At 43.1% G+C, this 19,575-nt stretch overlaps 1 non-coding gene across 1 annotated transcript; it reads left to right on the plus strand.

Annotated features, from left to right (window-relative positions):
• The first annotated feature begins 8,224 nt into the window (after positions 1-8,224).
• On the plus strand, positions 8,225-8,296 carry TRNAV-CAC (transfer RNA valine (anticodon CAC)). Its single transcript has one exon. It is a non-coding gene; the product is annotated as a tRNA-Val (tRNA).
• Positions 8,297-19,575: the final 11,279 nt, after the last annotated feature.

Consider the following 19,575-nt stretch of genomic DNA (forward strand, 5'->3'; position numbering starts at 1 on the left):
ACATGAAAGAATGCTCAACCTCATTAATCATTAGAGAAATGCAAATCAAAACTACAATGAGGTATCATCTCACACCGGTCAGAATGGCCATCATGAAGAAATCTAGAAACAATAAATGCTGGAGAGGGTGTGGAGAAAAGGGAACACTCTTGCACTGTTGGTGGGAATGTAAATTGATACAGCCACTATGGAGAACAGTATGGAGGTTCCTTAAAAAACTAAAAATAGAACTACCATACGACCCAGCAATCCCACTACTGGGCATATACCCTGAGAAAACCATAATTCAGAAAGAGTCATGTACCAAAATGTTCATTGCAGCTCTGTTTACAATAGCCAGGACATGGAAGCAACCTAAGTGTCCATCAACAGATGAATGGATAAAGAAGATGTGGCACATATATACAATGGAATATTACTCAGCCATAAAAAGAAATGAAATGGAGGTATTTGTAATGAGGTGGATGGAGTTAGAGTCTGTCATACAGAGTGAAGTAAGTCAGAAAGAGAAAAAGAAATACAGTATGCTAACACATATATATGGAATCTAAGGAAAAAAAAAAAAAAAGGTCATGAAGAACCTAGTGGCAAGATGGGAATAAAGACACACACGTACTAGAGAATGGACTTGAGGATATGGGGAGGGGGAGGGGTGAGATGTGACAGGGTGAGAGAGTGTCATGGACATATATACACTACCAAATGTAAAATAGATAGCTAGTGGGAAGCAGCCACATAGCACAGGGAGATCAGCTCGGTGCTTTGTGACCACCTAGAGGGGTGGGATAGGGAGGGTGGGAGGGAGGGAGATGCAAGAGGGAAGAGATATGGGAACATATGTATATGTATAACTGATTCACTTTGTTATAAAGCAGAAGCTAACACACCATTGTAAAGCAATTATACTTCAATAAAGATGTTTAAAAAAAAAAATAGAATTGCCATATGATCCAGCAATCTCACTTCTGGATATTTGCCCAAAGGAAACAAAAACACTAATTTGAAAAGATATATGCAGCTGTGTGTTCATTAAATCATTATTTGTAACAGCCAAGATATGGAAGCAACCAAAGTGTCCATGAATAGACAAATGGATAAAGAAGATGCGAGATATATATATGACGTGATATATAGATATGGATATAGAAATAGATGCAGTGGAATATTACTCAGCCATAAAAAATGAAATCTTGCCATTTCCAACACCATGGATGGATCTAGAGGGTATTAAGCTAAGTGAAATAAGTCAGACAGAGAAAGACAAATACTGTATGATTTCACTTATTTGTGGAATGTATTAAAAACAAAACAAACAAAACAAAATGGAAACAAACTTACAGATACACAGAATGAATGGGTGGTTGCCCATGGGGAGGGGGATGGGAGAGCAAAATAGGTGAAGAGGGTTAAGAAGTACAAACCTCCAGTTATATAATAAATAAACCACAGAGATGTAATATACAGCATAAGGAATGTGGTCAATAATATTTTAATAAATATAAAAATATTTATTTTTTATGTCCCCCCTTTGTATGGGGACAGATGGTTACTAGACTCTCGTGGTGATCATTTCATAACATATGCAAATGACAAATCATTATGTAGAACACCTGAAACTAACGTAATATTGTACAACTGTATTTCAGTTAAAAAAAAAGAGGAAGTGTGATAGTGATGAGAGCTTTCAGGTGACTATCTGAGGAAAGGTGACTCAAAATGAGACATGGAAACCCCTAACCCAAGCAAATAAAAAGTTGAGGGCTTTTAGAGCACTCCAAAGGCAAGAGGAATGTCGGTCTGGTTAGAGGGGGAGACTTTGCTATTTGAGCAAGGTGCTCTGGGCTTAGAAAAGACACTGTGTTGGGCTGGCACTTCTAAGCTCCATTCAAGCTGGTCTTGGGTCTGTCACGTTCACCAGTATGTTCTGAGAGCCTAGCACAGTACCTGCCACACAGTACTGATTCAGGACTTAACTTGAGCTAGCTAGAATTCATTCATTCATTCATTCATTCATTTATTCATTTATTTTCTCATTCATTCATTCTTCTGTCCATTCATTCAGGAATGCATGCCTTATAGGTTTTCTCAACCTCAGCACCATTGTTATTTTGAGCCAGATAATTCTTTGTTGTGGGAGGCTGTCCTGTGAATTGTAGGCAGTTTAGGGGATCCCTGGCCTCTACACACTAGATACCAGTAGCTGACCTCACCCAGTTGTGACACCAAATGTGTCTCCACATGTTGCCAAATGCCCCCCGGGTGGGGGCGAGGGGCAAAGTCATCTCTGGTTGAGAACACTTGTACCAGAATCCAGGAATTTCACTATGATCGCCCAAGAATGGTGGTTTCAATCTGAAATCAAGAAGTGTGCCTCTAGCCATGGAAAAGTTCAGCTTTTCCATGGCTAGAGGGAGCTGAGAAAAGTAATTCAGTCTTGGACTGGGAGTGTATACAGGGTGCAAGTGAGGAGAAAATGGCAAGAAAGGTCTCAAAGCAAGAATGTTCAAGCTTTCTTGCCCCTGTGCCTTTCTAAAACTATTTTGAAAAAATAAGAATCCCTCACACGCATTTTATTTTTATTTATTTATTCTTTAGGTTATTGGGGTATGAAGCACAATATCTATTTTTTTCACATTTTCCCAACTTTATTGTGCTATTATTGACATATAACCTATTAAGTTTAAAGTGTACAATGTGATGGTTTGAAACAAATATATTGGAAAATAATTACCACAATAATGTTAGTTAACGCCTCCATCCCCTCACATAATTAGAATTTTTTTGTGGTGATAAAATTTAAGATCTACTCTTTTAACAACTTTCAAGTATCAATATATAATACAGTATTGTTAATTATCATCACTGTGTTTTACATTAGATTCCCAGAACTTATTCATTTTATAGGTGGACGTTTGTATCTTTTGACCAACACCACCCCATTTCCCCCACCCCCAGCCCCTGGCAACCACCGTTCTTTATTTCTGTGAGTTTGGCATTTTTAGATTCCACATATAAGTGAGAACATACCAAATTATTTTTCTCTGTCTGGCTTATCTCACTTAGCATAATGCCCTCAAGATCCATCCATGTTACCACAGAGTGTGTGTGCGTGTGTATGTGTGTGTGTGTGTGTGTGTGTGTGTGTGTGTGTATGTGTGTGTATTAATATATATATAGCTTCCATATCTTGGCTGTTGTAAATAATGCTTCAATGAACATGGAGGTGCAGATATCTCTTCAAGATAGTGTTTTTTTTCTTTTCCATTATAGTTTATTACAAGACATTGAATGTAGTTCCCTGTGCTATATAGTAGGACTTTGTTGTTTATTTTATATGTAGTAGTTTGTGTCTGCTAATCCCAAACTCCTAATTTGTCCCTCCCCCCTTTCCCTTTTTGTAACCAAAAGTTTGTTTTCTATGTCTGTGAGTCTGCTTCTGTTTTGTAAATAAGTTCACTTGTATCATTTTTTTAGATTCCACATATAAGTGATATCATATCATATTTGTCTTTGTCTGACTTACTTCACTTAGTATGATAATCTCTAGGTCAATCCATGTTGCTACAAATGGCATTATTTCATTCTTTTTTATGGCTGAGTAGTATTTCATTGTATATATACACCACATCTTCTTTATCCATTCATCTGTCGATGGACATTTAGGTTGTTTCCATGTCTTGGCTATTGTAAATACTGCTGCAATGAACATTGGGGTGCACGTATCATTTCAAGTTATGGTTTTCTTCTGATATACACCCAGGAGTGGAGTTGCTGGATCATATGGTAACTCTATTTTTAGTTTTTTGAGGAACCCCCTTACTGTTCTCCATAGTGACTGCACCAATCTACATTCCCGCCAACAGTGTAGGAGGGTTCCCTTTCTCCATACCCTCTTCAGCATTTATTATATGTAGACTTCTTTATGATGGCCATTCTGACTGGTGTGAGGTGATACCTCATTGTAGTTTTGATTTGCATTTTTCTAATAATTAGTGATGTTGAGCATCTTTTCATGTATCTATTGGCCATCTGTACGTCTTCTTTGGAGAAATGTCTATTTAGGTCTTCTGCCCATTTTTGATTGGGTTGTTTGATTTTTTTGGTTATTGAGCTGTATGGGCTGTTTGTATATTTTGGAAATTAATCCCTTGTCGGTCACATCATTTGCAAATATTTTCTCCCAGTCCATAGGTTGTCTTTTTGTTTTGTTTATGGTGTCTTTTGCTGTGCAAACGCTTATAAGTTTGATTAGTCCCATTTGTTTATTTTTGCTTTTATTTCTATTGCCTTGGGAGACTGACCTAAGAAAACATTGCTATGATTTATGTCAGAGAATGTTTTGCCTATGTTTTCTTCTAGGAGTCTTACAGTATCCTGTCTTATATTTAAGTCTTTAAGCCATTTTGAGTTATTTTTGTGTGTGGTGAGAGGGTGTGTTCTAGCTTCACTGATTTACATGCGGCTGTCCAGCTTTTCCAACACCACTTGCTGAAGACTGTCTTTTCTCCATTGTATATTCTTGCCTCCTTTGTCGAAAATTAATTGACATAGGTGTGTGGTTTATTTCTGGGCTCTCTATTCTGTCCCATTGATCCATATGTCTGTTTCAAGATACTGTTTTTATTTACTTCAGATATATACCCAGAAGTGGGATTGCTGGATCATGTGGTAATTCTATTTTTAACTTTTTGAGGAACCTTCATACTGTTCTCCATAGTGACTGCATCAATTTACATTCCCGCCAGCAGTGCATAAGGGTTCCCTTCTCTCCACAGTCTTGTCATCAATTATTGATGAGGTTTTTCTGCGAAATTAGTTCATGTACCTGAGATAACTATTATTTAATGCTAAAATGAGACAGGAATCAACATTGTTTTTATTTCTATTTTTCATTTTTATAGATGTAAGTTCAAAGCAACTTTATTCACATAAGTAAGCGTATTAGATTAGGAGGAGTGAAGTTTTGTCCAATGTCAACTGATTTTTTAAACCTCTTTTCATGTTACATGCCCCCCAAATTACATAATAATTATCACCGAAAACTTTTTAAATTGTGGCAAAATATACATCACAAAATTTACCATTTCAGCCATTTAAAGTGTACAGTTAAATGGCATTAAGTGTATTCACTTCTCCATCTTCCCCAACTGAACCTCTGTAAGCACTAAACACTAACTCCCCAATCCCTCCTGCCTCTGGCAACTACCATTCTAGTTTCTGTCTCTATGAATTTGAGTACTGTAAGTACCTCAGGTAAGTGGAACCACACAATATTTTTCATTTTATATCTGGCTTATTTCACTTAGCATAGTGTCTTCAAGTTTCATCCATGTTGTATCATGGGTCAGAATTTCTTTCCTTTTAAAGGCTGAATAATATTCCATTGTATGGATAGACCAAATTTGTTTATCCATTCATTCATCGGTGGACAGTTGAGTTGCTCCTATCTTTTGGCTATTGTGAATAGTGAGTATACACATATATGTTTGAGTCCTGCTTTTGGTTCTTTGGGGTTTATACCCAGAAGAGGAATTACTGGATCATATGGTAATTCTATTTTTAATTTTTTGAGGAACTGTCGTACTGTTTTCCACATTGGCTGCACCATTTTACATTTCCACCAGCAATGCACAAGAGTTCCATTGAAAAATCTGTTTAATGATCAGTCAGCTGACAATACAAGTAGGCCCTTCTTCAATTTTGTTAAAAGCGAAGAATTGGATACCACCTACTTGAAAAGAGACTTGTTACCCAGTATTGATTAGAGTCATCCACTTTTTAAACACTGGCACAGTATTTCAAATTGCCTCCTTGTTTGTTTTCCCAGAGGTGTTTACATTCCTGGGTCAATGCACCATAGTGAGAGTTAGGATGGGTAAAAGTTAGCTTTTCTTTGGTGAACTGAGAGAAGGTTTGTGGTAAAAAGAGGTAGAAATGTAAAACTGGCTTGCTGCCTCCACCACTGACACTTTCTCAAGCAGATAGGTTTTAGGAAAAAGTGCATAGTGAAATTGAGGATCTGGAACTTGGTTTCCTTAAAACTTCACAGAGAGTCTTCATGTACTCCCAAGGAAAATACAGACCCCAGTTTGAAGACCAATGGAATCTCTTTAAAGAAGGGGCAAGTCTAACTGGAAGAACTTAGAGAGACTGAGTAATGTCCTAAATCAGTGCTTCATAAACTGTACTGTGCATCAGAATCACCTGGGTGGGAGGGCTTGTTAAGACACAGATCGTTGAGCCCTGCCAATGGAGTTTCCCGCTCAGTAGGTCTAGGTTGGGGCCCGAGAATTTGCATCACTCATAGGCTCCTGGTGATGCGGGTGCTGGTCCTGGCACCACACTGAGAACCACTGCTCTAAGGTCAACCACGTGAATCTTGGGAGTCCGTGCATTTACCTCTGTAACTGACTGATTCTTGCCTAGAGATTCTCCCACACTGTAGCAAATGAGTTTATGCACTTAATTGATGGCTGCACTGTTTGGACACTGCAGGGGAGAAATTCAGCCTGTTATATTCCTTGTTGCTTTGTATTATATCTCCATCCCCCATTGAAAGGTTTTTCTAAGGAGGAATTAGGTCTTACCTCCCTATCGTCCATTGTAGATGCCTGATGACTATTTGTAGAACTTAATACTAGGATTGTCTTCCCATGAAAAAGTTTGACTGATACACTTATTAACTTAGTATTTCCAACAGGAAAATGTAGACATCATTTCTTAGGATTAAAACATGTGTTATTTACCCTTTTGAGACAAATTCAGATGTAATCAAGGAGAACATAAAAGGAAATAATGAGCTATAAGACATCATCCAAATCTAATATTACCCTTTAAGCAATGGCACTGCATTAACTAAATCTGCCCTCTTTTTCTGTGACCATGAGGCGAACGGGCACATAGATATAATGGGGGTTTTATAGAAAGATTTAAAATCTATTGATGCTACAGATGTGTAAAACACCATAGGACGAAGAGGACAAAAAAAAGAATCAAACACGTACCCTACCATCAAGAAGCTCCCAGTGTAGCAGGAATAAAGCAAATCTGAACAGAAATACCTAGGGAAAGTGCCGTAAGATGGAGAAGTAAAGGATTCTGGGATTTCACAGCACAGAAGTATAAACTTCAAGCTAGTCTTTGGAGAAGGCGGAACACTCAGGGAAACTTCCACGTAGGCAGTGTCATGTGAGGCAGGCCACGGAGGAGAGGTAGGAGCTGCCTGTGGAGAACTGGGGCAAAGAGTGGGAAGAGAGAATTTCAGGCTGAGGGAACAAAGAACAGGAACAAAGCCACTGAGGCAGGGAACCATGGGAGCTCGGGGAGGAGCAGACAGAGACCCCACATGATTGGAGGACACGGTGCATGAAATAAGTAGGGACCAAGGATGGGACCAGATCACATTGGGCCTTGAATGACTGACAAGCTAAGGAATTTGAACTTTATTCGGTAAACAATGGGCAACCATTGATGGTGGTTGAGCAAGGAGTGGAATGATCAGAGATGTACTTCAGGAAGATTCATTTGAAAGGAATGTGTAGGAGAGATGAAAAAGGATAGAGCCCAATGGCAGGGAAACCAATTACAGTGGTCTATGGGGACAGAGAGGAGAGGACAGATGATGCAAGTTTAAGAATAGACAAAATTTAGTAATTCATTGGATGTGACAGGTGGAGGGAAGAGAGGAATCATATACAGTGCTGAGGTTTTAGGTCTGGGTAATTGGGTAAATGGCAATGCCAGAAATTGGGAATGGTGGTGGAGCAGACATCTTTTTGGATGTCTCACAGCAGTTAGTCAGAAGTGAGGTTCAGGAAGGCACCAAAGTTGTAGATGAAGATTTCAGACGTATTTCTATAAAGATGATAACCAAAGGGGTATTATTAGAGAGGGGAGATATGAGGGGATTGCCATGGCAAAAACAGTAGAAGGGGAAGAAGTAAATATGAGAGTCAAGGACTGACCCTTGAGAGACTCTGTATTTATTCCATCAGTCTGCAGATTTTTGTTAGTGTGCCTACTTTGACTTAGGCCACTTATTTAGTGGGAGGGAGGAGGAAGAGGAAGGGAGATGGAGACAAGAAAGTAGTGATAGAGAGGTGGGAAGATAAAGTGCTGTGCAGTTGAAGTGAAGAGAGCATTACAAGCTGGGGATATTGCAAAAGTGAGTGGCTCCAGAAAGGTTGGAAAGGATTAAACATATAAAGAGTTCACTGAGGGGACTTCCCTGGCTGTCCAGTGGTTAGGACTTGGCACTCACACTGCCAAGGCCTGGGTTCAATCCCTGGTCAGGGAACTAAAGTCCCACAAGCCACGCGGTGTGGCCAAAAAAAAAAAAAAAAAGAGTTCATTGGGTTTGGCAATGAGGTCTCAAGTGATCTCCATGTAGTAGACAGACTTCTAAGATGACCCTCAGTGATCTCTGCTTCCAGGAACTCATGCCCCTCTGTAAGCTCTTCCCTTTTTGTATGGTTTGGACCTAGTGACTTTCTTCTAGCGAACAGAATAGTGAAAGTGATGGGATATTACTTCTAAGATTAAGTTTAAAAAGACTGTGGCTTCCCTCTTACTCACATTCTCTGTCTCTTGCTCTCTCACTTGCTCACGCTGATAAATCCAGCTGCCATGTTACGATCTGCCCTTTGGAGAGGCCCATGGGGCGGGGAACTGGGGGTGGCCTCTGGCCAACAGCCAGCAAGAAACTGAGGCCCTCGTTCATTCCGCGTCCATGAAGAATTGCATCCTGCCAACAACTACATGACTGAACTTGAAATTGAATCCTTCCCCAGTCAAGCTTCGAAAAGAGTGCAGCTCCAGCCGACACCATAATTGCCACCTGTGAAGAGACCCTGAGCCAGAGGCTCCAGTTATGCCATGCCCAATTTCCTGAGCCACAGAAACTGTGAGATAATAAATGTATGTTGTCTTAAGTCATTAAATTTGGGGGTAATTTGTGATGCAGCGATAAGTAACTAACACACTGCACTTTGAGTAGAGTCCTGAGGGCAGGAGCCAAAGCACAAGGGATTAAGGAGCACATATGAAGAAAGGCAGGCAGGAAATACAAGCAACTCTTCTAAGAGGTGCAATGGTGAAGGCAAGGAAGAAAGCAATATTTACTACCCCAAGCTGATTTTCCAATGGATATAATCAATTAAAATATTATTTAGAACTATTAGGATTACACAGACTTACTGTAGCCTCAGGGCTATTTGAAGTGACATTACTTAAACATGCAGAGATTTATGAGTCTTTATTAGGTTAGTTCTTGCTGAGAACCTACTAAGTAATAATAACCATCACCTTTCATACTTGGATATCCATGTGCACCTGGCCACAGCCGTCTCATGTGATAGCTGTGAACGCTCACTTCCTGTGAATTCGGCTTGGCAGGCACTACCGAAGCAAGATCCATCTTTATATCTTTGTAATGGGATGAACTTGGTTCCTGTGACACAACACTTACCGTTGGCACAATAAAAACTGAGCTAGACAGATGTGACCGTAAAGTACAAAGCTGGTTCCACAGACCTTGTATGGCGAAGGTGTGTGGCCTCCATGCGGGGTGTGGAGTTGTAACGGGGGGAGGGGTGTCCCGGTGCAGCATGAACACATCCTTACAAGCAAATGTATTGGGAGCCACATACTGTCATGCTTCTGAGAGTTAAGCTCAGCTTGATTACACAATTCACCCCCCTCTGCCAGCACAGAGGCCCCAGCTGTTGCTCTTAGCAAAGGACTGACATTAACTGGCACTTTATCATTTTTATGGGCAGAACACTTGATACCAGCGATATCTCTGCCAGCTTTAGAAAGAAAACTCTCCCAAGATCTCTGCATTTTGGCGACATCTGCAAAAGGCTACAACGGAGCCTACCGATTTGTGGGCACACTTTGGCATGTGCCTACGAAGCTTGACTTTCAGAGTCTTCCTAATTGCCCCAGGCAATTACTCGGCACGTAATCCCTCAGGCAACCAAGTGTTCCAGAAAAGCTGTGCAGAAGCTGCCAGTCAGCTCATCCATCCCAACCCACCCTGCTGTGCTTCAGACAGTGACTTCCAATCTGCACCAGTTTGGGGGGGGCAAAAAAACCTGGGGCCTTGTCCGGTGGCTTCAGAAGTCTAACACCACACTCATGCATGTGCTGGAATTCACAGCATCCTGACTCAGCTGGGCCATCCTAGGAGTATGTGAGCAAACGAAACAGGTGTTTATTCATGCCATACCGATTACTGGAAAACATTTTTCCTCCTCCTGAAAGGTAATGATGGTGGTAACATACACTTAGTGCTTTTATTTATTTTTCCATTCCTTTCATTTTGATCTTTCCATGATTAAGAAAAATGATTTTCTCTACTCAGTGCTAGGGTTTCTAAAATGCTGCTTACAAAGAGGTAAAAACGAGTGGATTAGTCACCAAAACCTATTCGCACAGATGAGTCTTCACTTTGTAAGCAATAATAGCAGCAATAAAGACATGTTTCTCCCTCTGATTTAGCTTTCTTAGATCTGTAATATGTAACTAATAACTTACTTAAAAATAATTCTGTCTTCTTGGTAATGGGAGAGGTTTTATCCCCCATCCTCACCCGCAGACTATGCACCGAGAGGGGGAAAGACAGTGAAGACATCTGAAGTTTCATTTACAGGGTATTACTAATTTATCTCTCTAATGTTTGTTTACATGGATAGTTCCTCTCATCTTCTGTTTCAATATTGAGTGTCGCCATCATTTATTTATGTACTATTTAACAGACACTTACACAGCACGTACTCTGTACCAGACACTGGTCTAAGCACGTTACGAATGTGAACTCATTTCCTCTCCCGAACAACTCCATGAGGCAGGTGTCATTCTCATCATCGTCCCTATTTCAGAGACGAAGAAACTAGGGCACAGAGAGGTGAGGAACTTGCCCAAAGTTGCACAGCTGGGAATGATGGGGCTGAGATTCTTCCCCAGGCAGTCCCTGCTCAAGCCTACTGCACTCTGCTGTCTCTGTCAGTCACTTCATTAGTTTGGCTTCTGAAGGTTTTCAAAGTGCTGTTTTAAGTCACATCAAACTGCCAACCACAGAGTGTGCCCGAGCACTGAGTCAATAGAAATGATGACAGCACTGTCCATTCTTGGTGAATGACTTTCAGCCAAGGTTGGGCCCCCAGGGGCCAGGAACATGTTGCCTGTGAGACTTGGGCTCCTTGGGAACTCTTTGAAGGGTGTTCCAGTGCCTTTTTTTCCATCTAGTGAACTGTTACTCATCCTTCAAGACCTAGTTCAAACGTCCCCTCCTTTGGACATCGCCCCTGAAATCCAGGCAAGCAGGACACATTGATGGTGGATGTGCCAGAGGGCAGTCTGAGAGAATACTCTGAGGTGAATTATGCCCAAGGCTGGGATTTAACAAGCTCCCAGTGATGTGGGAGTAATCGCAAACATTTCTAGAGTGCTTACTATATATATATTTATATACATATAAATGTATATATATATATCTCACATAGTTTTAATGAGACACAGTTTGGTGCGAGCCATGTGGTGTTGGCCTTTGGATTCCATTTCAGCTCTGACTGTGAGAACTGGGCAAGTCCTGAGCTCCTGGATGAATTTTCTCACCCATAAAAGAATAGGTGGTGCCTTCTAGTTGCAGCATCATCTTTTATTCTGAGTAGCTTTATTTTACCCAGCTATACATTGGAGCTAATAATACATCGGCCCCCTTTTCTGCCCCAGTTCTCTCCTAACTCCTGAGGCAAGTGTGAGCCTCCTGGAAGTGGATGTGGGGACCTCAGTGGCTGTGTTTGGGCACATCTTTCCTCTTTTCCTAGAACCTGCCCTACCTAGCCCCCTCTCAATACATACACCCAATATCTGTAACTCTACCTCTCAGGAAATTAATTGTAAATACAGTGTATGTTTCAATAAGATTATTTGAAATGCAAAAACATATACTTAGAAAATTTTCAAACTCATAGGAAAGTTGCAAGAATCGTATCAATAGGTTTCTTCCCTGAATCATTTGATAGTAAGCTGTCAACATGATGCCCTGTCACCCCTGAATGCTTTGGTGTATTTTCCTGCAAAGAAGTACATTCTCCTTTATAACCACAATATAACCATTCAACGCAGGATGTTAACACTGATGCATCACTACCATCTAATCCAAAAACTCCATTCAAGTTTCTCCAAATTCCCCAACAATGAATTTCCTTTATAACAAAAGGATCCAATCCAGGATCACCGGTAGCATTTAATTTTCTTGTCTTTTTAGTCTCCTTCAGTCTGGAATAGTTCCTCAGTCTTTCCTTGTTTTTCGTGATCTTGACATTTTTGAAGACTACAGACCATTTCTTTTGTAGAGTGTCCCTTAGTTTCGGTTTGTCTGATGTTTCCTCATGATTAGGTCCAAGTTCTGTGTCTTTTGCAGGAATAGCACAGAAGCGATGCTGTGTTCTCATTGCATCCTATCAGGTGGCCCATGATTTCAATTTGTCCCATTACTAATGATGTTCACTTTGATCACTTCATTAAGGTGGCAGTATTTGCCAGCCTTCTCCACAGTAAAGTTATTCCCTTTGTAATTAATAAGTATTCTGTGGGGAGGGGAGGTACTCTGAGACTATGTCAATATCCCATTCCTCATCAAACTTTCACCCACTAATTTTAGCATCCATTGATGTTTCTTGGCTAAATTAATTATTACTATGACGGTTGCCAAATGGTGATATTTTTTCTAATTCAATCATCCCTTAGACATTTATTAGTTGATTTTTTATGCAAGAAGCTTTTCCTTCTCCCTATTTACTTATTTATTTAAAGATGGACCTGTGGGTTCCTATGTTTCAGTAAGACTTTACAAATCTTTCTTCCCTGCCTCTTCTCAAATCTATTATGTAATCTTACACTTCTCCCTTCTGGCAGAATGTGGGGCAGACAGCAATTGAAAAATTCAGCCTGTTCTCAGAGACCTTGTCAATCTCTCCAAGCCACAGAGCCTGACTGCACAAGGTTGACCTCATAACGTAAGGACCTTGACCTTGTAACGTAAGGATTTTCATTATAAGATAATGATAGCTAATTTTATTATGCACTTAGACCATTTGCTAAGTTGTTTACATGCACTATTTGAATTCACCAATAATAAAACCTTGTGAAGTAGATGTTATCATCATCTACGCTTTACATATAAAGGGATCAAGGCACTGAGAAGTTTATTTACTTGCCCAAGGACACACAGCCTGTAAGTGTCCAAGTAAGGACCTCAATCTGTATGAGTCCTAAACTGCTGCCAATGATCACTTTGCTGTCTTGTCCCCAACTTACCTTCTGTAAACACAGAAGTCCCTGAGACCTGCCTGAGTAATCACTTTCCATTTGATCCTCATTTTTATTTGTTCTCTGGGCCAAAGTGCTAGCCTCTTCAGCAATCTGTCCTTGGAGTATAGCTTTCTTAAATCCATCATGGGGACTGAGGTTGAACCGGTTTGCTAGATAAAAACAGAGATTGTCAAACTCCAGGTGTGAAAAGTCAGCAGGCTTCAGAGACACTGAATTCAATGACGAAATAAAATCAGAAGAATAAAAAACCCAGCACCCTCCCTCGCCCCCAATGCTAGCTTTAAGACCTAAGATTTTGGGGCTTAGACTTAAATTTCCCAACGAATGTTCCAGTCAGAGTGGGGCATGCACAATGAACTGGGCTCCGCGGTGACATTCCCTTCCCTGCCAACGTCTTTGCTGAGCTTGGACACATCAGGCTGCTTGGAGTTAAGCCCCTGAGGTCGTACAGTTTGCAATTCATGCTGAAAGTCTGAGGCATTAAGGCCAACACACAGCAAGCCTTCCCTGAGTGTGACTGTGGGAGACTGGTGCTGGGGTAGCTCATTCCCCACCCCTGACCCCTGTTCATTCATTCATTCATCGAATGTTTATTAAGCACCGTTGTCCAGGTGATGTAGTACAAGGTGACTAAAATCCTTGATCACAGAATTCAGAGTCATCAATTGGAGGAGTGAGCCAAGTGTGTGGGACTCCAGAAGTATGACCAGTGCTAAGGGAATACAAATACAATCCCTCATTCAACAGCTAGTCTCAAAACTCCATACTTCCCAAATGTCCCACAAAGATTATATGTTCCTGTATTCCTTCATGCATTCAGAGAAGGACTATTTACTGACAATCTGCTCTGTGCTGGGCACCAGAAGCAGGGAGAAGGACAGCAGCCCTCAGAGAACTCACTGTCCTGCCCAGGAAATTGTCAAGTGGAGGGACAATGACAGTCCCCATTGGGAGAGACCCAGGCTTCAAGAAGCACAGGGTAGGAATCCCCACCTAGTCTGGATGAGAGTTAAAGAAGGCTCCGAAGGCTTTCCAGAAGAAGCGGCCTTGCAGCTGTGAGGGGAAGTCTGCCAGATCAAAGGGGAATTGGGTTTTCGTGAGACCCAGGAGGCCCGGAGAGCAAGACAGCAGGCAAGATGAGGGCTGGAGCCGAGGGGCTCGGGAAAGATGGGGCCTCAGGGGTCATGGGTGCAGCCCAGCTAATGGAGACTGAGCTGTAGCCTGAGGAAAGGAGGCTCCTGAGAGCAAATCAGGAAAAGCAGGATACGGGAAGAGGACCCCAGGCTGCCACCGCAGAGAGCCTATCTAGGCCCTATTTCTCCTGGCTAGCAACAATCTCAAAGGGGCACCGAATACCCCTGAAGGAATCAAAATATGGTTCTAGTTACTACAAGTTTTCACCAGATTCCCCTAACACAACTGGTGAAAAGTAAATAGCTCTTGTCCCTGCTCAAAGGAGTCCTCAAGTGGAGCTTGTGAACACACGCATGTGCATGTGCAAACACACACACGCTTCTTGCTAACCTTACTCATCTCTGTTGATATTGTTTGCACAGGCCTGTGCAACTTTCCAGGGGCAGCTACTACCCAGGCCTCTGGCTGGTGACCACATTTGTCATGGCCTTGGCAGCCAGCCAAAAAGTTGAAACCACAAAATTCATGGCTTAGGGCAATTTACTAGAAATACTGATTCACTTTATTGCATTTAAAAGATGTTAAGAGGCCTCCAAAGAAATATCCATTCCAGCCTGCTGTGACCTGCTCCTAGCTTAACTTCTGGGGCCTCAAGCTCGCTGTGGCCAGCAGCCTCGGGCTGTCTTTCCCGCTGACTGCAGTGAGGGCCCTCGCACTCTGCTGCCCTATTGCCCTGGGAGCTACAGAAGGAGGGGTCTGGAGAGGGAGGTGAGACTTCTGATCAGAATTTCACCTTAAGAGCCCAACCCTGCAGCGCTTAGGAAATCCAGTGCTGTGTTATGTAAAGTCCATAGGCAGACCTGGTAGATCACGGCTTTACTGCCTTCAACCTCTGCGACCTTGGGCGTGTCACACAAGCTCTCTGAATCTCAGCTTCCTCTTCAGTGAAATGAGAATAAGCCAATATTGGAGGCTTTGAGGGATGGTTAAACAAGATGACTGATGTAAAAGCACTCTGTAAACTCGGAAATAGAAATATTTCTGTTGTCGTTTTTCTCTCTGCCCAAAGGAAAGACCTGAGAGAGAGCCAACTGGTTACCTACTCAAGGCAGAAATGGCAGCAGGAATTGCTGGAGAGAGAGCGAGGACGCCAGGGCTCTTGGCAGGGAAGAGGCTTGCAGGGTAGAATTGGGCAATTGGCCAAGCAGGCTTCAGGACCACAGTCTCCTGGTGGCCTTATGTGGGGTGTGCGCTTCGTCTTGTCTGATTTTCCCAGGCTGCCTTCTGAGAATACCCAGGTGTCCACGAGATCCAGTGCCTGGAGTCAGCCCCACTGTGTTCAGTACTCAGGGCTGTTTTTCTCCAAGAGTGCAACACACAGTCAGGATTGGTATCAACTTTTAACTCATGCCATCCCCATGAGGAAGAACAATTATGATTAACCCCATTTTACAGATGAAGGGATTGGAGCCTAGAGGGGTTTCGAAGACATGCTCAAAGTCACAGTCAATGGTATTTTCCTTCCAGTATCCAAACAATGTCTTTGAAATATATTTATTCAGTCAACACATATTTATTGAACACCTACAAACAGCTAGACTTGTTCTAGGGGAAGGGGTTGCATAGGTGACTAACAACAACAAAAGTCACCAAAATTCCTGCCCTTAGAGAATACATAGATTCTAGAGAGAGGAAAAAACAAATGAACTTGCAAAGAAAGGTATTAACAAGCTAATTCCGCATAGAAGTAAGGGTCAGAAAGGCAGTAACAGAGGGAAGATCTTTCCGAGGAGGAGGGGGAGAAGGAGAAGGAGGTGGTTGTTGAGCTGATACCACGTGACACATGAGGAGAACGAGTTTCCAGGCAGAGGGATGAAGAGGAAGAGCTTCCACAGACGTGTGGTTGCCAAGGGGGAGAGGGATGGGGGAGGGATGGAGTGGGAGTTTGGGATTAGCAGATGCAAACTAACATATGTAGAATGGATAAATAACAAGGTCCTACGGTACAGCACAGAGAACTGTATTCAATATCCTGTGATAAACCATAATGGAAAAGAATACGAAAAAGAATGTATATATATGTCTAACTGAATCACTTTGCTGTATAGTAGAAATTAACAGAACATTGTACATCAACTATACTTCAATAAAATAAATGTTTTAAAAAACAGAAAGAGTTTCCATGCAGAGTGATAAAGAGGAAGGGAAGAGTTTCCAGGCAGAGGGAGTAGCAAGTGAACAGACCCTAAGGCAGGACTGAGCCCTACAGGAAGAGAGCGTGTTCAAGGACCAGTGTGACTGGAGGGTCATGAATGAGGGGGGAAGAATGAAAGGAGAGGAGATCCAAGAGAGATCGGCAGGGGCCAAACATGGAGGGCCTTGTAGACCAGTGTAGAGAGTTTGCATTTTATTCTAAGTACCCTGGGAAACTATCACAGTAGCCAACGTGAACTTCTATATTAGTTGTTTTAAAACCTCCGCTGGGGGACTTCCCTGGTGGCGCGGTGGTTAAGACTCTGCGCTCCCAATGCAGGGGGTCCGGGTTCGATCCCTGGTCAGGGAACTAGATCCCACATGCTGCAACTAAGGAGCCTGCCTGCTATAACTAAGACCCAGCGCAACCAAATCAATAAATATTAAAACCTCCGCTGTAGGACTGCTAGTGTCTTAGAGTGATAAACTAAGAGTGTTATGTAAGATAAGAAGTTTGATGGGCAACGTATGTCATTAGAACAGAAAGAGCAACTGATAGAGCCAAGGCCCCCTCCCCTGAAGCAACTCTTGCCCATGAAAAGGGACCACTGAGCCCACTGACTTGAAGGCTCCTCGCTGGAGGACCTGGCTCCACGCTGCTGGGAGCTGTTCAGAGGGTCACTGCCCGAGGCTCTTTGGGAACGGAGGCTGACTCCCGCGCACGCCCGTGAGACCCATGGCCAGACCTGTGGCTGGACCCCAGACCGCTCGCTGCTCGTGCGGAGATGCTTCCTCCCTGGACTCCTCCTTGGAGTGGTCCCTTACCCCCTTTCTGTTTTCCCTACTTTGACCAACCTATGTTGTGTGCTAATTGGGTGCAATCAACTGAGTGATCCGTGAATTGAATATTGGCTACGTTTGGTATATCTCCAATCCTGTGATCCTTCCCTGGCCTCACTGCTGGGCCCTGTGACAAAACAGGGATTCACATGATCTGGCCAAAAGGTGGGGAATAAGTTGCAGGGAACAAGAGTGGCTGGAAGCAGGTAGATGGGTCAGGCAGCCATCGAAATAAGTAGTTCTGACTGGAGCTGCCAATGCTGGAGACAGAGCGAGGTGGGCAGATTCGGGATTCGCTGATGCATTGAGGATGGAGTAGTGAAAAGCGAGGAATCAGGGGTCAGAGGAACTGTGGGGGGCGGAGCCATTCCTCAGAAGGAGAATCTGGCGAAGGAGTAGCTTGGTGGGGTAGGTTGGGGTGTGCTGTGAGACCCATGGGTTGGGGCAGGCCACGTTAAATTTGAGATATCTGTTCTAGGCCCTGGGGGTTAAATGATGGACAAGAATAGGTACAGTCCCTGTCCTCATTTCAACTGTGGTCTCCAATAGAGGCTCTTAACTGGGGTCCATGAATATGATTGAGGGGAGTCTGTGGACCTCCTGAAAGTCCATCACTAAATGTCCCTCCACCTGAATCCTTTTGGGATTGTGATCAAAACTATTGATTTCCTCAGAAAAAAAAACAGACACACACATACACACACACACACACAGTAGGGCTGATACTCCCTCCTGTAAGACTTATATTGTAATGCTATTGAACTCTATGCAGAGCCCTGCACCTACTCAGCGATTTCGCACCTCCTAGCCTTTGCTCGTGAAGTCCGGCCACCCGGAAGGACTTCCCTTCATCTCGTGCCCCTGGTGCTTAGCTAACCTCCGATCATATTTCTTATCTCTGTGCCTTTCCCTGAATGAGAAATATACACCTGGTCCAGGCCCTCCTTGAACTGATGGTCTAGCCAGGGAATACAGACATCAAACAAGGAATGACCATAAAGTGGGATGAGCTCCTTGAAGGAGAAGTGCAGGGTGCTGGGGGACAGAGAAATCTAACCTCATCATAGGTGCTGGTGGGGAAGTCCATCAGGGGAGAGTTCCTGGAAGCAGCGATCTGGACATCAAGAACTGAAAGAGAAACAGCATGGGGCAGGTGGGGAGGGGGACAGGGAAGAAAAGAGTGTGTCTGGCAGGGAGAGAGCATGTCTAAAGGCCTGGGGTGAGGGGACCATGGAGTATAAGGGAGACTACTCGGGAGAGGGCCTCGTAGGTCCAGTAAAGCTTCAATGGGAAGGCACTGAGAAGTTTTAGGGGGACAGGACGTGATCAGATTTGTACTGGGGAAAGAGCACTGACTGCTGGGTGCAGCACGGTTGGAGTAGGGGCTGAGAGGAGAGCAGGCGGCCCTGTTCCTGCTGTAACCATCCCAGGGACAGGCGAGCGTGCAGAAGGAGGGACCTGCCACTCCCTTCCTCCCACTCTCTACCTTAAGCCCCTTTTGAAACCACAATCATTTCTACCAACAGAAAGTGGCTTATTTTTCTTTGCCAAGAGGCCAAAACTCATCCTTTCTAGCCCATAGCCCATTTGGGCATCTGATAGAAAAGAGACTACGTCCCAGAGAATATGTCCCTGCTCCGTAGAAAAAAAGATGTGTTTAGACCCCACCTTTCTTCGGAACCCTCTAAGCCTGACCTTCTGAATTACTTGGAAGCACTTACTGCTGCGGATGATGAGTGGTGGGCTTGCAAGCCCCAGTACGTTATTCTCGGGCCACACTCCCATCAGCCTGGCAGGAGGTGGAGAAATGGGATGGTCCCGGGGTATGGGGGAGGGTGTCAGGGGACCCACAGAGAGAGAGGGCTTGGATCTTCTCAAGTTGACACAAAGGATTTCTCTCAAGACTGGGAGGTATAGGAAGAATGTAGCATTTGATTCTGGTTTATAATTAACTGGTGGAGTAGTCATAGGGGTAGATTTTGGAGACAATAATGCTTTCAAAATCCTTTCTGTGGTTTCCTGTGCTTTAGGGCTTATTAGTGTCCGAAGGTTGGAGGCTCTGTCCAAAAC

The sequence above is a fragment of the Eubalaena glacialis genome, chromosome X, assembly GCF_028564815.1.
Source record: "Eubalaena glacialis isolate mEubGla1 chromosome X, mEubGla1.1.hap2.+ XY, whole genome shotgun sequence".
Lineage (NCBI taxonomy): Eukaryota > Metazoa > Chordata > Mammalia > Artiodactyla > Balaenidae > Eubalaena > Eubalaena glacialis.